The sequence below is a fragment of the Betta splendens genome, chromosome 1 (assembly GCF_900634795.4).
Source record: "Betta splendens chromosome 1, fBetSpl5.4, whole genome shotgun sequence".
Taxonomy (NCBI): Eukaryota; Metazoa; Chordata; class Actinopteri; order Anabantiformes; family Osphronemidae; genus Betta; species Betta splendens.
Genome location: NC_040881.3, coordinates 21,628,008 through 21,647,202, shown reverse-complemented (window position 1 = coordinate 21,647,202; position 19,195 = coordinate 21,628,008). Strand labels below are relative to the sequence as shown.

Sequence of the window (19,195 nt, the reverse complement as noted above, 5' to 3'; positions counted from 1 at the left end):
AGGCCACCCCCATTTTAGCACCAAAGACGCAATTTCAGGGTAAAACCAAAAGGTGGAGCTTTAGTATCTGACCCGTAGAGTTAGAGTCAAACAGCAAGTATAGGCACAGTTCTGAGAACAGGACATAGATCTGATAATGTCAGTTCTACACTGTTTGCTAGGGCAGACAGACAAACAGACAGACAGACAATAGTCTATCTAAACAGTCAACTAAAAAGTTGAGAAAACTTGAAAAGTTGACTTCATTTCAGAATTGAATGTTGTACTAACTTTTTTTTAATCATAGATAAGCATCGGCAGCTCACGATGCCACAGCTGCCAAACTACCTTCTGGAGGTTTATCAGTTACTGGCTGTATTAGGTTGAATTGGACTTCACAAATGAAATTTTTAAATTCTCATTCTATTTATTATTCTTATTCACTTGAATGTAGTGTGTGTCAGTCCGCCTGCTTCAGGAGCTGTTTTAAATTAAAAAAAGAACATTTCAATGTTCTAATCAAGCTTATATAAACATAACAATAGAGAGCCTCTTTTCAGACAGAACGACCATCCACAGCACCAGTAAGACTGGTTTCACACCACCCCCTTCTCCCCGAAGCACCAGAGTCCTGCAGTGCTGTTACCTGATGTAACCAGATACATTTGTGAACTACTTCATCCATCCATCACTTATAAGAGCCTAGTGGTTAAAGCACACAACTTCTCACCCACAGTTTTTAATTAAACTGTTTTTGTTAGTTGGTGGTTTAAAATAAGAAACTTTTATATCCTAAAGCCATAGACTTAACACTTTCTTTTTAACAAGTTTTATTTACAGATTTTATAAACGTCCAGTTCATTTGACCATTTTCTAAACCAAGATGTCTGAAAGTTGGGTCACTACATTCTTTTAGAGCAGAAATGTTTCTCAAGGAGCTTCTACATTATATGTCCTTCATGGGGGACATGGTCTTCACACCTTCTCACAGTTCTTTGTTCAACTGATGAGCCAGTTCTTTACAGGTGTGAAGTGAAGCCTATTGTAAATAGAGGATAGTGCCTAACTTTACTCAGACTGAAGGTTCCTGCACTTTTGGTAATGTTTCTGCTTTAAGAAAAGTCTGTAAGTTAACTTAAAAATTATTGAGCAGTCACAATCAGCCGATTGCGGTGACATTTGGCAGTAAAAGGTGACTGAAATGACACAGAACTGAAAGAATATCAGCTGGCATAACTCATAACACATATGTATGCAGATCTCTGTATTTTGTGTCACTTGAATTTGTGTGGTAAACAAAAGACACCAGAGGCAAGTTTACACCAGGAGTCTCTAGCTGGGAGCTTCTGTGCCTTAACCACTAGGCTGTTGGTCCTCTGAGGGAGACCTACTGTATGGACAGTAACTAAATTCCTTCATACAGCATTATGTTAAGAGAGCCTTGATTTGAGTGGAACCTTTAAACTTATGGATCCATGAAGAATTTTCTTTTTAAGCAGTTTACAAATATATCTGGTTTTCATGGCTCAGGTGAAGTTGTGTGGAAGTTGAGTCATGTCAACTCTTTCAGTCTGGTGTCCTTCTTGGGGGAGGGTTCATCACACCTACTCACTTTTGTGTCTTTTGTTCACGTAACGAGCCAGTTCTTTGCAAGTGTGAAGTGAAGCCAAACTGGAGGATAATATAGAACTTCCCTTAGACTGAGGAAGCTTTTGGTCTTTGTCAGTTGTCAAAAAATGCCAGTAAATTTAGAGCTACAATACAGTAATACATACAATACAGTATAATTAAAACAAATAAAAAATCTGTGTGGATGTTGACTGAATGTTTGACTAAAGGGCATTGTATTCATAACAGCTGTAATTTTCTACTTCTTGCTTAGACATAAATAACTTTAAGTTCAGTTATAAACTTTACATTTAAGACGCTCATTTCTGTTCCCTCTCTTTCTCTCTCTCTCTCTCTCTCTCTCTCTCTCTCTCTCTCTCTCTCTCTATATATATATATATATATATATATATATATATATATATATATATATATATATATATATATATATATATATATATATAGTACACAAACCTCATGCACTTCCAATCTGCCTGTGGGCCTGGATTACACATCACTGCTCCACCTGGTGCATGAATGTGCAATTGCAGGTCATTTCTTAAAAAAGGTTTAGGGGGCGTTAACAAGGCAGCCACGCATTAAGTACATCACAGTGGGGGGTCATGACTGGTGTAGGGGGGCTTGGTGGAATGATACCTAAGTCATGCTAATGTCATGACAAGATCAGTGTGAAATCCTGCAGCAACGAGGCAACGAAAATTTGCCGCTCCATCTGTACTAGATGTGTACTATCACCCCACAAAAATTCATGTATTTTTACGGTATAGTTTAGGATTTAGCAGTACTTGAAAGTACTATGTCATACTGTAATACAGTCAACTTTAATCATTAATAACTTGACTTTGGTGCATAGTTCCAGGCTTAGACCACTTTCTCCTTTATTCTACTAGTGATGTGCTATCACCACACAAAAATTCATGTATTTTTACTGTATAGTTTAGGATTTAGCAGTACTTGAAAGTACTATGTCATACTGTAATACAGTCAACTTTGATCATTAATAACTTGACTTTGGTGCATAGTTCCAGGCTCAGACCACTTTCCCCTTGTTCTACTAGAGGTGTACTATCACCACACAAAGATCTGTATATTTTTACTGTATAGTTTTGGATTTATTAGTATTCAAAACTACCATGTCATACTGTAATACAGTCAACTTTGATCATTAATAACTTGACTTTGGTGCATAGTTCCAGGCTCAGACCACTTTCCCCTTGTTCTATAAGAGGTGTACTATCACCACACAAAGATCTGTATATTTTTACTGTATAGTTTTGGATTTATTAGTATTCAAAACTACCATGTCATACTGTAATACAGTCAACTCTAATGATCAATAACTTGACTTTGGTGCATAGTTCCAGGCCCAGACCACTTTCCCCTTGTTCTACTAGATGTGTACTATCACCACACAAAGATTTGTGTATTTTTACAGTATAGTTTAGGATTTAGCAGTACTTGAAAGTACTATGTCATACTGTAATACAGTCAACTTTGATGATCAATAACTTGACTTTGGTGCATAGTTCCAGGCTCAGACCACATTCCCCCTGATCTACTAGAGATGTACTATCACCACACAAAGATTCGTGTATTTTTACTGTATAGTTTTGGATTTATTAGTATTCAAAACTTCCAGGTCATACTGTAATACTCTATGGGCCTTATATTCAACTATGATGATGAATAACTTGACTTTAGTGCATAATGCCAGGCCCAGATTATGTCACTTTTCATATAAAAAACTGTGAGTGAGGCTAAGCACACACACATTAAATCCTTTTATTACCATCTGTTAGGACTCCAAAGTGTGACTTTTAATATTGAAACTAAATGTTTAATGTTTAATATAAAGTCATTGAACAGTCAAAAACTGAATATTTACGTGTGAAACATACATTAACGTGGTGGAGGAGTTTGTGTGCCTGAATGACCCCGGGAGCTATGTTGTCGTAGGCTAAATGCCCCTGGTAGGGTCTCCCAAGGCAAACAGGTCCTGGGCTGGGCTGAACTGGAGGAAGTGTCCGGAGAGAGGGAAGTTTGGAGTTTGCTTAGACTGTTGCCCCCGCGACCCGCCCCCAGAAAAAGCGGTTGAAAATGGATGGATACTGAAATCGTTATTTGTTCTCATTAAACCATTTCCCATGTCTGGAGTTTGTTTTATCAAAGTTATTGCCGTCTCTGTTCTTACACATTGTAATATCTAGTTTTGAACACTAAAATGTAAATACAAAATGTATATAACCAAATATTCAGGATTAGATTTAATGCAATTATTCTCTCTTCACAATACAGACTTAAAACAATAAAAAAGAAAGTTACACACTACACTGTTTGTAGTGCAGTACTTATTGGTTTTATGCTTGACTGTAAGGGCCATATTTCAGCATAACATGGTACTACTAAAATCCTAAACTATACAGTAAAAGTACACAGATCTTTGTGGGGTGATAGTACATCTCTAGTAGATCATGGGGAATGTGGTCTGAGCGTGGAACTATGCACCAAAGTCAAGTTATTGATCATCAAAGTTGACTGTATTACAGTATGACATAGTACTTTCAAGTACTGCTAAATCCTAAACTATACAGTAAAAATACATGAATTTTTGTGTGGTGATAGTACACATCTAGTAGAACAAGGGGAAAGTGGTCTGGGCCTGGAACTATGCACCAAAGTCAAGTTATTGATCATTAAAGTTGACTATACGGCCCATACAGTTACAGTATGACTTGGTAGTTTTTAATACTAATAAATCCTAAACTATACAGTAAAAATACACGAATCTTTGTGTGGTGATAGTACACTTCTAGTAGAACAAGGGGAAAGTGGTCTGAGCCTGGAACTATGCACCAAAGTCAAGTTATTAATGATCAAAGTTGACTGTATTACAGTATGACATGGTAGTTTTGAATACTAATAAATCCAAAACTATACAGTAAAAATATACAGATCTTTGTGTGGTGATAGTACACCTCTAGTAGAACAAAGGGAAAGTGGTCTGGGCCTGGAACTATGCACCAAAGTCAAGTTATTGATCATTAAAGTTGACTATACGGCCTATACAGTTACAGTATGAACTGGTAGTTTTGAATACTAATAAATCCAAAACTATACAGTAAAAGTACACAGATCTTTGTGGGGTGATAGTACATCTCTAGTAGATCAGGGGGAATGTGGTCTCAGCCTGGAACTATGCACCAAAGTCAAGTTATTAATGATCAAAGTTGACTGTATTACAGTATGACATGGTAGTTTTGAATACTAATAAATCCAAAACTATACAGTAAAAATATACAGATCTTTGTGTGGTGATAGTACATCTCTAGTAGAACAAGGGGAAAGTGGTCTGAGCCTGGAACTATGCACCAAAGTTAAGTTATTAATTATAAAAGTTTCACAGTATGACATGGTAGTTTTAAATACTAATAAATGCTTAATTTTACAGTAAAAGTATACAGATCTTTATTAGGCGACAGTTTTTCTATACATGCAATATTTTGTTTCGTATTTTTCAATATTTTGAACAGACCAGACGTGTCGCTATGAAAAGAGGAAGTCGCGACGAGCGTGTTTTGTGCTCGGCTGTAAAGCGCGTAATACGGGCGCAAGACGTTTCTGAAGCGCGGCTGGCTGAACGACGGATGAACGAACGACGGCTCACTTGACCGCAGTTGTAGATGAGGACGATGTATTAATTCACACGGCATTGAATTTACGCCGCGAGTGGATTTTTAAGCCACAAGTTAATTTTCTGTCATATCGTCGTGCATATTTATTTGAGCGGTACCATTTTTCTCGAGACTCCATACATATGTCAGTAATCTTATTCCCCCCTCAAACACATCACCCATCGTTACCAAGCTTTTACATCCGAACAGATTCTTTGTGTTGCGTTACGTTTTTTTGCAAACGGTAGTTTTCTTTATAACATTGGAGATGCTGAGCACATTAGTGAAGCCACTGTATGTAGAAAAGTTCGATATCAAGCGCTTTCCTTGACACAAACTCCTTAAAGCCATTAAAGAGGAGTTTCACAGGATTGCAGTTATGTGGTATTTAATTCGTTTCATTGAGGCTAATCTGAAAAATGATGATCAGTTAATAACATCTTGCTGTGATCTGAAATAAACTGATAAATGTGCAGGTTCACTGACTACTCTTTCTAATGGTCACTGTAACTGACATTGCATTGTTTACATCACCAAGATCATATGTGATGCTGCACATATCATAAACGTGAACTCATGAATATATCGTGAGAAATCAACTAACAAGAAAAATTATAAGGACATAACTTATTAAAACCATGTGGAGATAATACATATATTGTAACTGAGCTTCTTAATAAATCAGTAGTGTATCTGTATCTGCTGATGCTACACATAGCTTTATGTTTTACAGCTACAAGTAGATTCAGTGAAACTGGATCCTCATTAGTTGTTCTGTTGTTTGTCTCAGTTAAAAGCTTTTCTACATTGGTTATGTTGTGTTAGCAATGTTATTTTGTACATGAGGCCTCTGATTTCCCGTAAACACAGGCAGAGCTCCAGTGATCAGCTGATCCAGGTACAGGAGCAAACTCTCAGACTGAGGTCCAGAAATGCGTTAGTTTTCTGCTTTCCTGTTGATGTTCTGAGTTTTTCAGTGACCACGTTAACTGTGACGCGTTCAGCTGTTGGAAGCAGGAAGCAGCACGTTGACTTCTCCATCACTACGGAGTGAAGTGGAGTTTAAGCAAAATCAGTCTGACGCTGTTTGAACGTTGGTCCTGTTGTAGTTATAGAAGCAGCTGAAATCAGACCAGGACTAAGGAGCTCTGCTCATCAATGTTACTGAGTGTCTTGACAAAGTTCTCATTTATTACAGAGGAGCACATGTGCTGGGCGTGTACAGTAGCATTCCCCTTTCACAGTTTACACCACGCAACAGTACTTCCTACTGTCCACACAGCGCCCAGTGTTCGGCCCAAAGCCATGAACCCTCAATTCTCATATATAACAGTAGAATAGAAAAAATAATGATTTATAGGGGTGTCTGATTTACATGTGTGTTAAACATCAAACTGTTTTCAGACACTACATGAATAGATACTAAGTTTTGTTAAGCAGATCAGTTTCACTTCTTTCTTGTCTGTCACGTGTGGACAGACCAGATGAGCTGCTGGACACTGAGGTTCTAAAACAGTGGGTGAGGAAACCAGGCTCTATGTGCTGGTGGTGCCTTCATCAGACTTTATGTTAGAAAAAGCTCTTAAAAGCGGTTCATTCAGTTGGTTCTGTAAAACACTTAAGCACAATTTGTCAAACTACACTGAAATAATTCTAGAACCATTTTGGACAGAGTGTTGCTGCTGAGCTCTGATGCTCCTCACGTGTTTGTGGGAGATAGTGACCCACAGACAGAATCCTTCCAGTTCAATTTAACCCTCTCATTTTTAGACCCCACGAGGGCAACGGAGGAGGGTTTTACATCTGACCCCACAAGTGGGTGAGGATGTGCAGTGGGGGGTGGTGGTCGGGGTCACGCCGGACCCCACGAGGACACAGAAAGTGCAGGTTAGGAGGAGGTAGCTGGGGGTCACGCCGGACCCCAGGAGGAAAGCGAACGTGCAGGTTAGGAGGAGGGAGGTGGGGGTCACGCCAGACCCCAGGAGGAAAGCGAACGTGCAGGTTGGGAGGAGGGAGGAGGGGGTCACGCCGGACCCCAGGAGGAAAGCGAACGTGCAGGTTAGGAGGAGGGAGGAGGGGGTCACGCCGGACCCCAGGAGGAAAGCGAACATACAGGTTAGGAGGAGGGAGGAGGGGGTCACGCCAGACCCCACGAGGACACAGAACGTGCAGGTTAGAAGGAGAGAGGTGGGGGTCACGCCGGACCCCAGGAGGAAAGCGAACGTGCAGGTTAGGAGGAGGGAGGTGGGGGTCACGCCAGACCCCAGGAGGAAAGCGAACGTGCAGGTTAGGAGGAGGGAGGAGGGGGTCACGCCGGACCCCACGAGGACACAGAAAGTGCAGGTTAGGAGGATCCACAGGTTGGAGGATGGAGAATCTCTGTCTGGAGAAACTGTGTGTGTGTGTGTGTGTGTGTGTGTGTGTGTGTGTGTGTGTGTGTGTGTGTGTGTGTGTGTGTGTGTGTGTGTGTGTGGGAATACAAGGAGGGCCGTGACGTTGTGTGTTTCCAAGTTGGAAACTTCCCAGGTTGGAGAAAAAAAACAAAACAAAATACCCTAATTCAAATGCTTTTGCTTTATTTTATTAATTATTTTTCTTTTACATGTTACACTTTGTTTGTAAATAGTGTTACTACACTGACAACAACAAAAACATCAACAATAGTATAAAACACACGGAATATTATTAGTATTATGATTATTATTATTATTATTATTATTTCATTTGCTAATGAACAAACAAATTATCTTCAGGAGCGAGGGGCGCAGTCTGAACAGCAGAAAAGCAAATGTCTGTGGCAGATGTATCTCTCGCACCGATGGCAAACGTTGTTTGTTTTGCGGTCCCTCGCGCGCGGACAAATTTGACACCTTTTCCTCTTGCCCTTTTGCGCCCGGTCGCTAGCGGCGGAACCGAGGCCGTCGTGTTCTCCTCCGTCACCCTCATCGTCCCCGTCGTCACCCCAGACGAGGTCTGCGGTGAGGGCCTGCTGCCGCTGCCGCCGCTGCTGCTGCTGCTGCTGCTGCTGCTCCTGCTCCTGCTGCTCCTGCTGCTCCTGCTGCTGCTGCTGCTCCGAGTCCGGAAGAGCAGGACAGGGAGCGGGAGGAGGACCCGCACCCCGAACCCCCTTCTGAAGCGTCCGCACGAGCGAGGCGGACGCTTCGCCGCGAGGCGGATGGCGCCTTCTGCGGATGAGAGGAGTCACGAGCGCCTTGCCCAGCTGCTCTAGAAACACCCTCCTCCTGCTGCGGTTGCCGGGCATCCAGTCCGGGTGGGCCTCCCGCCACACGACGAAAGCGTTGTAGCAAGACACGTCTAGGACGTTGTGAAACACCGCCACGGGCCAGCGCGCCGTCTTTCTCCTGCAGCTGTAGGTTCCTATCACCTTGTCCAGGTTGTCTACTCCTCCCTTGGTGGCGTTGTAGTCTAGGACGGCAAAGGGCTTTTTGTCCCGCCGTCCTGCGTCAACGAGGAGGACGTCGTCGGCGGCCGTGGCGGCCGAGTGTAGCGTGCTCATCAGGATCACGTTTTTGTTTTTCTTGGGCACGTAGGACACCAGGACGGTGCTGGGAGTGAAGGCAAACGCGGAGGAGAAGGCGCTCCTGCCCTTGACCGAGAGGAGCGCCGGCGGCAATTCCGGCTTGTTCTTGCGAACCGTACCAAGCATGGTGAGCTCCCTGCGCAGGAGCCGCTGGCCCAGTTCGTAGGAAGTGAAAAAGTTGTCGCACGTCACGTTGCGAGGCCCGGCGAGCCCTTCTGTGACGTCCAGCACGACCCGCTGGCCCTGCTTTTTTTCAGAAGCTCTCTTTTCTCCTCCTCCTCCTCCTCCTCCTCCTCCTCCTCCTCCTCCTCCTCCTCTTCCTCCTCCTCCTGGCTTGCCTGTGTAAAGCTGCATCTTCCAAGCGTAGCTGGACTTGGCGTCGCACGCCACCCAAAACTTGAGGCCGTATTTTGCTGGCTTGCTAGGCATGTACTGTCTGAAAGAGCAACGACCTACAAAAAATAAAGGTGAGATTTTTAAAAATATATTTTTTTACAGAGGTAAAAAAAGAAAGCCTGCTTGCTACGTGTTTTCTGCATGTCTGCGTGTGTGTGTGTGTGTGTGTGTGTGTGTGTGTGTGTGTGTGTGTGTGTGTGTGTGTGTCTATGTGCCTGTGTGTGTATGTGTGTGTGTCTGTGCCTGTGTCTGCATGTCTGCGTGTGTGTGTGTGTGTGTGTCTGTCTGTGTTTGTATGTCTGTGTCTGTGTCTGCATGTTTTTTTTTTTTTTTTTTTGCTTTACCTCTGAAAGGTACCAGTTGCTCGTCCACCGTCACGTTAGGACCCGGGTCGTAGAGGCTGGGCAGCCGCTCCACCCACGCGTCCCAGACCTCTCTCACGGCTGCCAGTTTGTCCGTCGCTCGCCTGGCGGGTCTAGTTTGGCGATCGTCGAAACGCAACAGCTTCGAGTAAGCGTGAAACAACTTGAGCGACATCGTGGCGCGAAAAATGGCCCTGCCGCTCTCGGCGTCCCACAGGCTGGCCACGGCCTCCCCTCGGGACCTGTAGACGCCGGACAAAATCAGGAGGCCCAAGTAGGCTCGCAGGTCGACCTCGTCCATGCCCTTCCAGGCGCTCCCGAGCTTTCGAGAGCCCTCCAGGTTGATGTTCTCCAGGACGATCCTTTCCACCGCCGGGGTCACAAACATGCGGAAGGTCGATTCAAAGTCGACCGCCTGAGCCGCCGCATACTCTGTGGGTCCCTGGGCAGAAAGAGGACTAAGAGGGACGTTCCTCGCTTCCTCGCCAGTTGCGAAACAGCAGCGGAGGACCATTTTATTTTCCCGTCTTTAGAGATAAAAGTTTTATCTTCTTCTTCTTCTTTTTCTTCTTCTTCATCCTCATCCTCGAGTTCTATTTGCTCCAGTCTTTGCACATTTTCTATTATTTCATCATCATCTTCATCATCACATCATCATCATCATCATCATCATCATCATCATCATCATCATCATCATCATCATCATTATATTCTTCATCATCAACTTCTTCATCTGAAGTGTCCAGCCTTGGATCACATCCCTCGCTGTCTTTTTGTCCTTCATCTGTTTCTGGTCCTGCTGTATCTGCTTCTTCTGCTTCTCCTTTTTCTTTCTCTTCTTCACTTGACACGTCTTCCTCAGATTCCTCTTCTGGTTCAGAGTCGTCATTAGATTGGCTTAAAAAAATCTGCTCTAGAACCTGTGCGGCGGTGAAACGAGCAGCGGCCATGAACAGAGAGCGCAAAGCTGGCAGACAAGCTGGCAGGCTGGCAGGCAGGCAGGCAGGCAGGCCAATGAGCAGGGGGTCAGGCACGCAAGCATGCAGGAAACGCGGGCACGCAAGCGTCTCCCTAACACCAACTCATAAGTAAGACCGGTTTTCTCTTTTTTTGTTTGTTTTTAGTCCAAGCTACGTGAGGGTGGTGAAATAATTTGCAGGTGAAAGCACACACAAACACAAGTTTCCAAGTTGGAGGAATCTCCACCACGTTGGAGGAATCCTTCTGGTGGGATAAACTGCCACGTTGGAGGATTTTTCACGTTGGACAAACCCAGGTTAGATGATTTTTTCCCACCACGCTGGAGGAATCCTTCTGGTGGGATAAACTGTGCCGCGTTGGAGGATTTTTCACGTTGGATAAAGTGGAGAAAGTGTGTGTGTGTGTGTGTGTGTGTGTGTGTGTGTGTGTGTGTGTGTGTGTGTGTGTGTGTGTGTGTGTGTGTGTGCGTGCGTGCGTGCGTGTGGGGTCTTGTTTCCAAGTTGGAGGAATCTCCACCACGTTGGAGGCATCCTTCTGGTGGGATAAACTGCCACGTTGGAGGATTTTTCACGTTGGACAAACCCAGGTTAGATGATTTTTTCCCACCACGCTGGAGGAATCCTTCTGGTGGGATAAACTGCCACGTTGGAGGATTTTCACGTTGGACAAACCCAGGTTAGATGATTTTTTCCAACCACGCTGGAGGAATCCTTCTGGTGGGATAAACTGCCGCGTTGGAGGATTTTTTACGTTGGACAAACCCAGGTTAGATGATTTTTTCCCACCACGCTGGAGGAATCCTTCTGGTGGGATAAACTGCCGTGTTGGAGGATTTTTCACGTTGGACAAACCCAGGTTAGATGATTTTTTCCCACCACGCTGGAGGAATCCTTCTGGTGGGATAAACCGCCACGTTAGAGGATTTTTCACGTTGGACAAACCCAGGTTAGATGCTTTTTTCCCACCACGCTGGAGGGATCCTTCTGGTGGGATAAACTGCCGTGTTGGAGGATTTTTCATGTTGGATAAAGTGGAGAAGGTGTGTGTGTGTGTGCGTGTGTGTGTGCGTGCGTGCGTGTGGGGTCTTGTTGAGGGACGTGAGAGTGGTGGTGAAATAAGTCCCCCCCCCCCCCCAGGTTAGATGTTTTTTTTTTGTTGGAGAAATCCTTCTGGTGGGATAAACTTGGAGGAGCTTGGAGGATTTTTCACGTTGGATAAAGTGGAGAACGGCTCCGAGTTCTTTCGTGGTGAGATGATTTTGGTTTGATGCCTCTGGCAGCGATGGAGATGTGGTGCCAGAGAATACGAAAAAAAAAAAACAAAAAACAAGGTTAGGGTCGGGGATCGGACCCCCGGTCAGACCTGCCACCTTCCCACGGTCGGCGTCATATAAACCCCACAGAAGACAGAAGAGGATGGCTACTCTTCCCGTCCCTCTAAACTGAACAGAGCTCACCGACATGGACGCAGAGACCTCTAACTTCTCTAACGGACCGGAGCTCGTCGCCGTCGCTCAGATCTTAGAGACCTTCTCTAAAGGCACTGGAAAAGCCAGAGACAATGACAAGTTCGCTGTCTGGCGAGACGCGCATCCTCACGTCTCGCAACGCAGACCCGTGGGAAATTGGGCGCTCCTGAACGCCACCTGGGAGGAAATGGAGGTCCTAACGGGGAAGATCTGGGCCTCGCCCGGCAAGGGGCTGGTGCATCTGTGTCGCGCGCGCGTTACACCGTGCGAGGGAATAGTTTTGCTGGCCGACTGCATCCCAAGTCCCCGGAAAGAGTCGGGGGACGGCGTTGTTCTTTGGGGTGCAATCAAGACCGTGAGGGGTCTGAAATTTTTCTCTCTGGTGGTTTACAATGGAGTCTACAAGATCCTCTTCGAGCCGGTGGCTCGCGACGACACGGTCATGGACGCCACCGCCCCATATTGGTCCGACCCTTACGGGACGGCGTTGGACCCCGTGAGGCTGATCGGCGAAGTTATCGCCGAGGACCGCGCCAGGCTTCTGAGTCCCCCCCAGGAAGACGGAGTGCGCTTTGAGGATCTGTCTGCCACGAGGTTGCTGAGTGAGGTGCGCGGCGCGATAACGACACTGGGCGACACCTGGTGGGGGCTGTACGCCTATCCGGACAAGCTGCCCGAGGTGAAGCCGAACGCGGGGATAGTCTTTTGTTATATGGGCGGCTACGACGCGGGATACCTGTTTGACATCGCTACCGACGAGTGTACTCGGAGCGTTTTGTTTTGTTCGACCCCGCGCGGTTTCCAATGCGTGCTCGTGAATGGCTCTAGGAGAGTCCCGTTCAAGTCTGTCTCTGAACTCTTGGCTCACATCACCGGCTGTATCGAGCTTCTCCCCGCCCCGCCAGCCTCTGTCGTTACGCGTGCCGATTAAAGTGTCCGGACACCTTTGGATTATTTGGAATACGTGTGATGTGAATTCTAATATGAATATGAATATGAGTGCATATGAATGCATTGTGTACCCCTTTCTTTGATTACTGTTTTATATTCAATAAATATTTAGCATTTAATCAAAAGTTTTGCTTATTTGGTCTTTATTTTCTCCCTCATAATATAATATAATATATATATAATATAATATATCAATCAGTGTGTGTGTGTGTGTGTGTGTGTGTGTGTGTGTGTGTGTGTGTGTGTGTGTGTGTGTGTGTGTGTGTGTGTGCGGCTCATGGGGTCGTGTTGGACCTAGGGAGGACGTGAGGGTGGTGGTGAAATAATTTGCAGGTGAAAGCACACACACACACACACACACACACACACACACACAAACACCGAGTTTCCAAGTTGGAGGAATCTTCACCGCGTTGAAGGAATCCCTCCGGTGGGATAACCTGCCACGTTGGAGGATTTTTCACGTTGGATAAAGTGGAGAACGGTTCCCGAGTTCTCTGGTGGTGGGATGATTTCGGTCTCTCTGAGGTTTTAATATGAATATGAATATGAGTGCATATGAATGCATTGTGTACCCCTTTCTTTGATTACTGTTTTATATTTAATAAATATTTAGTATTTAATCAAAAGTTTTGCTTATTTGGTCTTTATTTTCTCCCTCATAATATGATAATATTCAAATAATGTGTGTGTGTGTGTGTGTGGAGCGTGGGGTGCGTCAGCCCGGGAGGAGATGTGTTGTGGGTGGTTGGTGAAATCAATTTTTTTTTTATTTTACATGTATGGGGAGCGTGGCTGCTGCGGGCACTGAGGCCTGCGCTATTGTGTCAACGCTATTCCACCAGTCTCAATGTGAGGAGCGCTGCGGCGGAACCATTGACCAGTCGCCGCCTCATTTCAATTTTTACACAAGTTTACACAAGTTTTCCCTTCGATTTCCAGTTCCAGGATTTTTCCGAGTTGGAGGATCCTCCTGGTTGGAATAAATTGCCCCGGTCGGAGGACTTTTTCCACGTTGGACAAAGTGGAGGACGGTTAAGGAGGAGTTGTCTGGCGGTGAGATGACGATGAGCCGGTTGGAGGATGCCTCGCCGGTTCAGATTTTGGGTTGGGTGCCTGTTTGCGGGGGGGGGGGGGGGGGGCAGGTGCGGCAAACCTTAAAAGTCGCAGAGAGAATACGTCGCAGTACCACTTCACCTGACAAGCTTGGAACGAGCGTTTATCCACAGTCTCGTCGAAAGGTTCCAACGCTATGGCCTCTCAAGAAGAAGGTGACCTGCAAACCGACGGCTGCGCGGTGTTCGAGCCGCGGCTCGAGCGGACCACAGACTGTCTGCGCCTTCGCGTAGAAGAAGAGGGAACCCCGTGCCCGTTGGATCATAGCGGATTCCCAGACCCGGAAGGAGGCCTAGACGAAGGTCTGGAGTGCGACTGTTTGCGTGGGAACGCTCTGGCCACCGCTGAGGGTGCCTTGAGGGACTTGTTGGACAAACACATCCTGGCCAGCGACGGACGGTGTGCTCGCGTCAAGGCTCATTACAGACACCGCCACCTGCCACCGGATCAATTGGCCTTGGACCTGGGCGAACTCAGGTTCGCCCACGGCATGGTGGCGTTTCCGGACGCCCTCTTATTTGCCAGCGGTGGCAAATGTTACCTGCTAAACGTAACGCGATGCGTCATCTGTGCCGGCGCGGGGAGACGACACCGCGACAGATGCAAAGAAGTTTGCAAGAGATTCACGGCGTACCTGACCGACACCCAGCTGGACGACGACTACGGGCGCAAGCCTCTGCTGTACACGAAAAGGCCGAGCGAGAGGAGCGTGGTCGGCCCTCGCACTGCGGACAACCTGTTCAGGGAGCTGGGCAGCCGTGAGGGCATGTCGTATGAGCTGGACAGCGTAGACACTCACGTGTGTGATGCGTGCGGCGTCAGGCTTTCCCGTTTCGTAGCGGGTGACAACATGCTGAGAGAGCATGTGTATCACGTGCACGTTGCCGGAGTGGAGGAGTGCGACTTCCTGGCGAAAAAGTTCTCTGGCAGAGAAAGCGTCCGGAAAGCAATGATAGGCAAGGAGCGTTACAGAAGGGGCTACGTGGCGTTCCCCGAGTTGATGCTGAAGGAGGCCGTGGAAGGCCATGTCGGCTTTGGCTACGATATGCCCTGCGTCGTGTGCGGCTCGCGGCGGAGCGAGAGCCACAACCAACGCTGCGGGATACTGATGCTGGCGCTGCTGCGAAAGTTGCTTCGCGTCAAGTTTTGATGAGCCGAGAATCCCGTTGATGAAGATTAAAAAAAAAAAAAAAAAAAAAGGGGCCGTATTCAATTTCTTTCTACGCCTGCCTCTGTTGCTTTACGCGTACCGATTAAATTATACTGTACGGAATGCGCCTTGTACTCCTTTATTTCATAACTGTTTTATATTATTAAATAAACTTTTGGCATTTAATCAAATGTTTTTGCCTGTTTGGTCTGTTTTATTTTTCGTTTAAAATGGTCAGCCCTTGCACGCAGCTGTCTGCTTGCATCATCATCATCATCATCATCATCATCATCATCATGTTCGTCATCATCATCATGTTCATCATCAGTGGGCCTGTGGCACGGGTGGAGGTAAAGGGGAGGAAAGGAGAAGGAAAAATAAAAAACAAAAAAAATGGGGTCGCGCCGGACCCCGGCAAGACGCCTGACGGGTAGGTACAGGGGGCTGGGGTAGCGCCTGACCCCGGGAGGACGCGGGACGGGGAGGTACAGGGGGCTGGGGTCGCGCCGGACCCCGGCAGGACGAGGGACGGGGAGGTTCCGTGGGCAGGGGTCGCGCCGGACCCCGGCAGGACGAGGGACGGGGAAGTTCCGTGGGCTGGGGTCGCGCCGGACCCCGGCAGGACGAGGGACGGGGAGGTACAGGGGGGCTGGGGTCGCGCAGTTCATCTGAACTCGATGATCGTGCAGCCTCCTGCTGAGGGATGTTGGCCAGGAAGCAACACTGAACATAACCTGCAGGAGATAAAAAAAAAACTATTTAAAGGGCTTTGTAGTTAAAAATAGTAAAGGCCCACTGAATCGTTAATACGTTACTGCTCAACGTATGCCCTCAGACTGATGGCAGGAATTAATGTAGAAACATCAAAGGGAGGTAAACAATGATTCATAGTCATGATCGTAGATGTTCGTACTCGTACATGGCGGTTAAAAGAAGGCAGATTGCAACTAGTCGCTGTCGCTTCGTTCTGCTGTTTGCAAGACGCGCTTTCCACTGGACGGCAGCAGTTCCTTAGAAGCCCTGGTTTTGTTTTTACTGTGGAGAGAGGAAACAAACAGTGACCATGCAGAACAGAGATGGGACACGTCTGGTTTAAGGGAAAAGTATTTAACGCTACAGCTATGCAATGCTGAAAGTCTCATGCAGCTGTTCCGTAGCAGCTAATGTTTATCAAAGTGACATCCGATCACAGTTTCGGTGTGTGTGTGTGTGTGTGTGTGTGTGTGTGTGTGTGTTGTAGTTTAAAGATACTTACGCCTCTTTTTCAGCCAGTTCTAATGCATCATTTATCTTTTTTAACATGTTATAGCGCTCACGGCCTTTAACCTGCAGAAAAAAAAAAGGATTTAAATTGAGAGCTGCAATTCTGTGACAACACTAGATTTTTTAAATACTTTGTGTGTGTACTAACTGGCAACATAAATACTTCCTCCTCGTCTGTGCTTGAGCCAGACTTCCTTTTGCACATATCAGGATCTGTTGCTGGGGCACTTTCTAGAAAAGCAAAACGTGATCCGTAAGATAGAAGACAGCCAAGGTTCAAAGACAAACCCAGCATTAATAAACAAACACATACTTCTTTTCTTCACTTGTTTGGCCCCTGTCTGCAGTTTGGCACTATTTGCCTCCTCTGTTTTACGATCCCTGCCGGGACACGCGCAGACACGCACCTCGAAGCATCTTCGGCCCAAAAGTTGTCCGCTAAAAGACAGTAGAAAAACATTTACTAAGGGTGCAAAAGCTATCTTTGAGGTGGGATAACAGTGATGCACAACTTCAACTTCAAGTTACATTTAGAAACAAAATAAACATAAAACAGGCAAATACATAAAGCAGGAGATCAAGTTACACCACGTCGACCCTCGGTTTCCATGTAACACTACTCTTTATCCAGCAAATACATTTCAGCTCACACCAATCCTGGTAGATGAAACCATACGTACTCTGAAGTCTCAAGGGTAAGGATGTGGTGAGGATGGGTCTGCGGTTCATGCCTCCCATGCAGGAGCTGTTGCACATGAAGTTGAACAGGATTGTGGTGATCTCTGAGCCCGGCTGAAACACATGCAGGATAGTAGTCGTTTAGTGCACGGGTAATTTCAGGGATGACAAACCGTGAAAGCGGAACGAGAGGCACAACAGAATGATAACATTTAATTGCTACGTTAGGGGAAAGGTCAGAAGTGAGAGGCAGTGATACCTGGGGCGGCTCATAGGGAACAGTCACACTGTGCCTTTTTGTGTTGTAATCCTCAAGATACTGAGGCCTTTGGCTGCCCTCCGCTCTGATCAAATGACTGCGATGGTCTGCAGCTGAAAAGGAAAAAACCAAAAAGCCAAAGCATCTCTCTCTCTCTCTCTCTCGTTTTCTTTTAACAAACATTTTAAAACAGAAGGTATTATTTCACTGAAACGCTTTTCTTACCGTCTTCTTGTAGACAGCCATTACTCTGAGAACCGGGAGGTACAGGGGGCCGGGGCCGCACCCTAACCTCAACTAAACCTGCCAACAGCAGCGCGCTGATCAGTGACTCGCTGTGGAAACATCGATGCCACTGGCTCTTCACACGCAGCGACTCGCTCTGGGCACGAAAATTTAGCAAATGGCCACAATGAACAAGGCTGCACACGAACGCCACAATGAGAGCTACGAAAGAATGGGTTTCTAACGCGGCGCCAAGACCCCGGCAGGACGCTTGACGGGGAGGTTCCGTGGGCCGGGGTCGCGCCTGACCCCGGGAGGACGCCTGACGGGGAGGTACAGGGAGCTGGGGTCGCGCCGGACCCCGGCAGGACGCCTGACCCCGGCAGGACGCCTGACGGGGAGGTTCCGTGGGCCGGGGTTGCGCCGGACCCCGGGAGGACGCCTGACGGGGAGGTACAGGGAGCTGGGGTCGCGCCTGACCCCGGGAGGACGCCTGACGGGGAGGTACAGGGAGCTGGGGTCGCGCCGGACCCCGGCAGGACGCCCGACGGGGAGGTTCCGGGGCCGGGGTCGCGCCGGACCCCGGGAGGACGCCTGACGGGGAGGTACAGGGAGCTGGGGTCGCGCCTGACCCCGGGAGGACGCGGGACGGGGAGGTACATGGGGCCGGGGTCGCGCCTGACCCCGGGAGAACGCCTGACGGGGAGGTACAGGGGGCCGGGGTCGCGCCGGACCCCGGCAGGATGAGGGACGGGGAGGGTACATGGGGCCGGGGTCGCGCCGGACCCCGGGAGGACGCCTGACGGGGAGGTACAGGGAGCTGGGGTCGCGCCTGACCCCGGGAGGATGCGGGACGGGGAGGTACATGGGGCTGGGGTCGCGCCTGACCCCGGGAGGACGCCTGACGGGGAGGTACAGGGAGCTGGGGTCGCGCCGGACCCCGGCAGGACGCCTGACGGGGAAGGTTCCGTGGGCCGGGGTCGCGCCGGACCCCGGGAGGATGCGGGACGGGCCTGTGACGAAGAAGAAGGGAGCGGTGACCGAGCCGCAGCGGATCCTGCGACGCGTAGGTGCCTTGTGGCCAAAAACGTAAAAAGAATCAAAAGTTTCATAGTTTGTCTCGTGGGGTCAGACTGACCCCCTCGAAGGCTGCGTGAGGGTTAAAACATCTCTAGTTGTGGTGACATCTTCTGGTATGGAAATGACTTGCATGCATGAAAAATAAATACAAAAATGTGACTTCTGGGGAGGCTGTTCACTAGACTATGGATGGGGGTCCAAACTCTGACATTACTTTTTTTTTTTGCACATTTCACCCATGACCCATCACACAAGTTTTCTCTAACAGACCTCAAACGTGTGATGAAATGTTCTGAGTTTCATCTGTGAGACGTTCATATCAATCTCACAGACATTTTAACTCATGGCGATGTATAAAACCTTTGGAGAGTTCATCAAATGTAACAACACACACACACACACACACACACACACACACACACGCTCAGGTTACGTTTGACCTGATC

At 47.4% G+C, this 19,195-nt stretch overlaps 1 long non-coding RNA gene across 2 annotated transcripts; it reads right to left on the bottom strand.

Moving 5' to 3' along the window:
* Window positions 1-15,435: 15,435 nt before the first annotated feature.
* On the bottom strand, window positions 15,436-17,731 carry LOC129604065 (uncharacterized). Of its 2 annotated transcripts, XR_008694638.1 has the most exons (8): window positions 17,670-17,731; window positions 17,445-17,557; window positions 17,188-17,299; window positions 16,821-16,945; window positions 16,656-16,738; window positions 16,500-16,570; window positions 16,164-16,279; window positions 15,436-15,978 (listed from the first exon to the last, which is right to left on the bottom strand). It is a non-coding gene; the product is annotated as an uncharacterized LOC129604065 (long non-coding RNA). The 2 variants fall into 2 exon arrangements; XR_008694635.1 differs by having other exon boundaries at window positions 17,445-17,709.
* Between the last annotated feature and the right edge of the window lie 1,464 nt (window positions 17,732-19,195).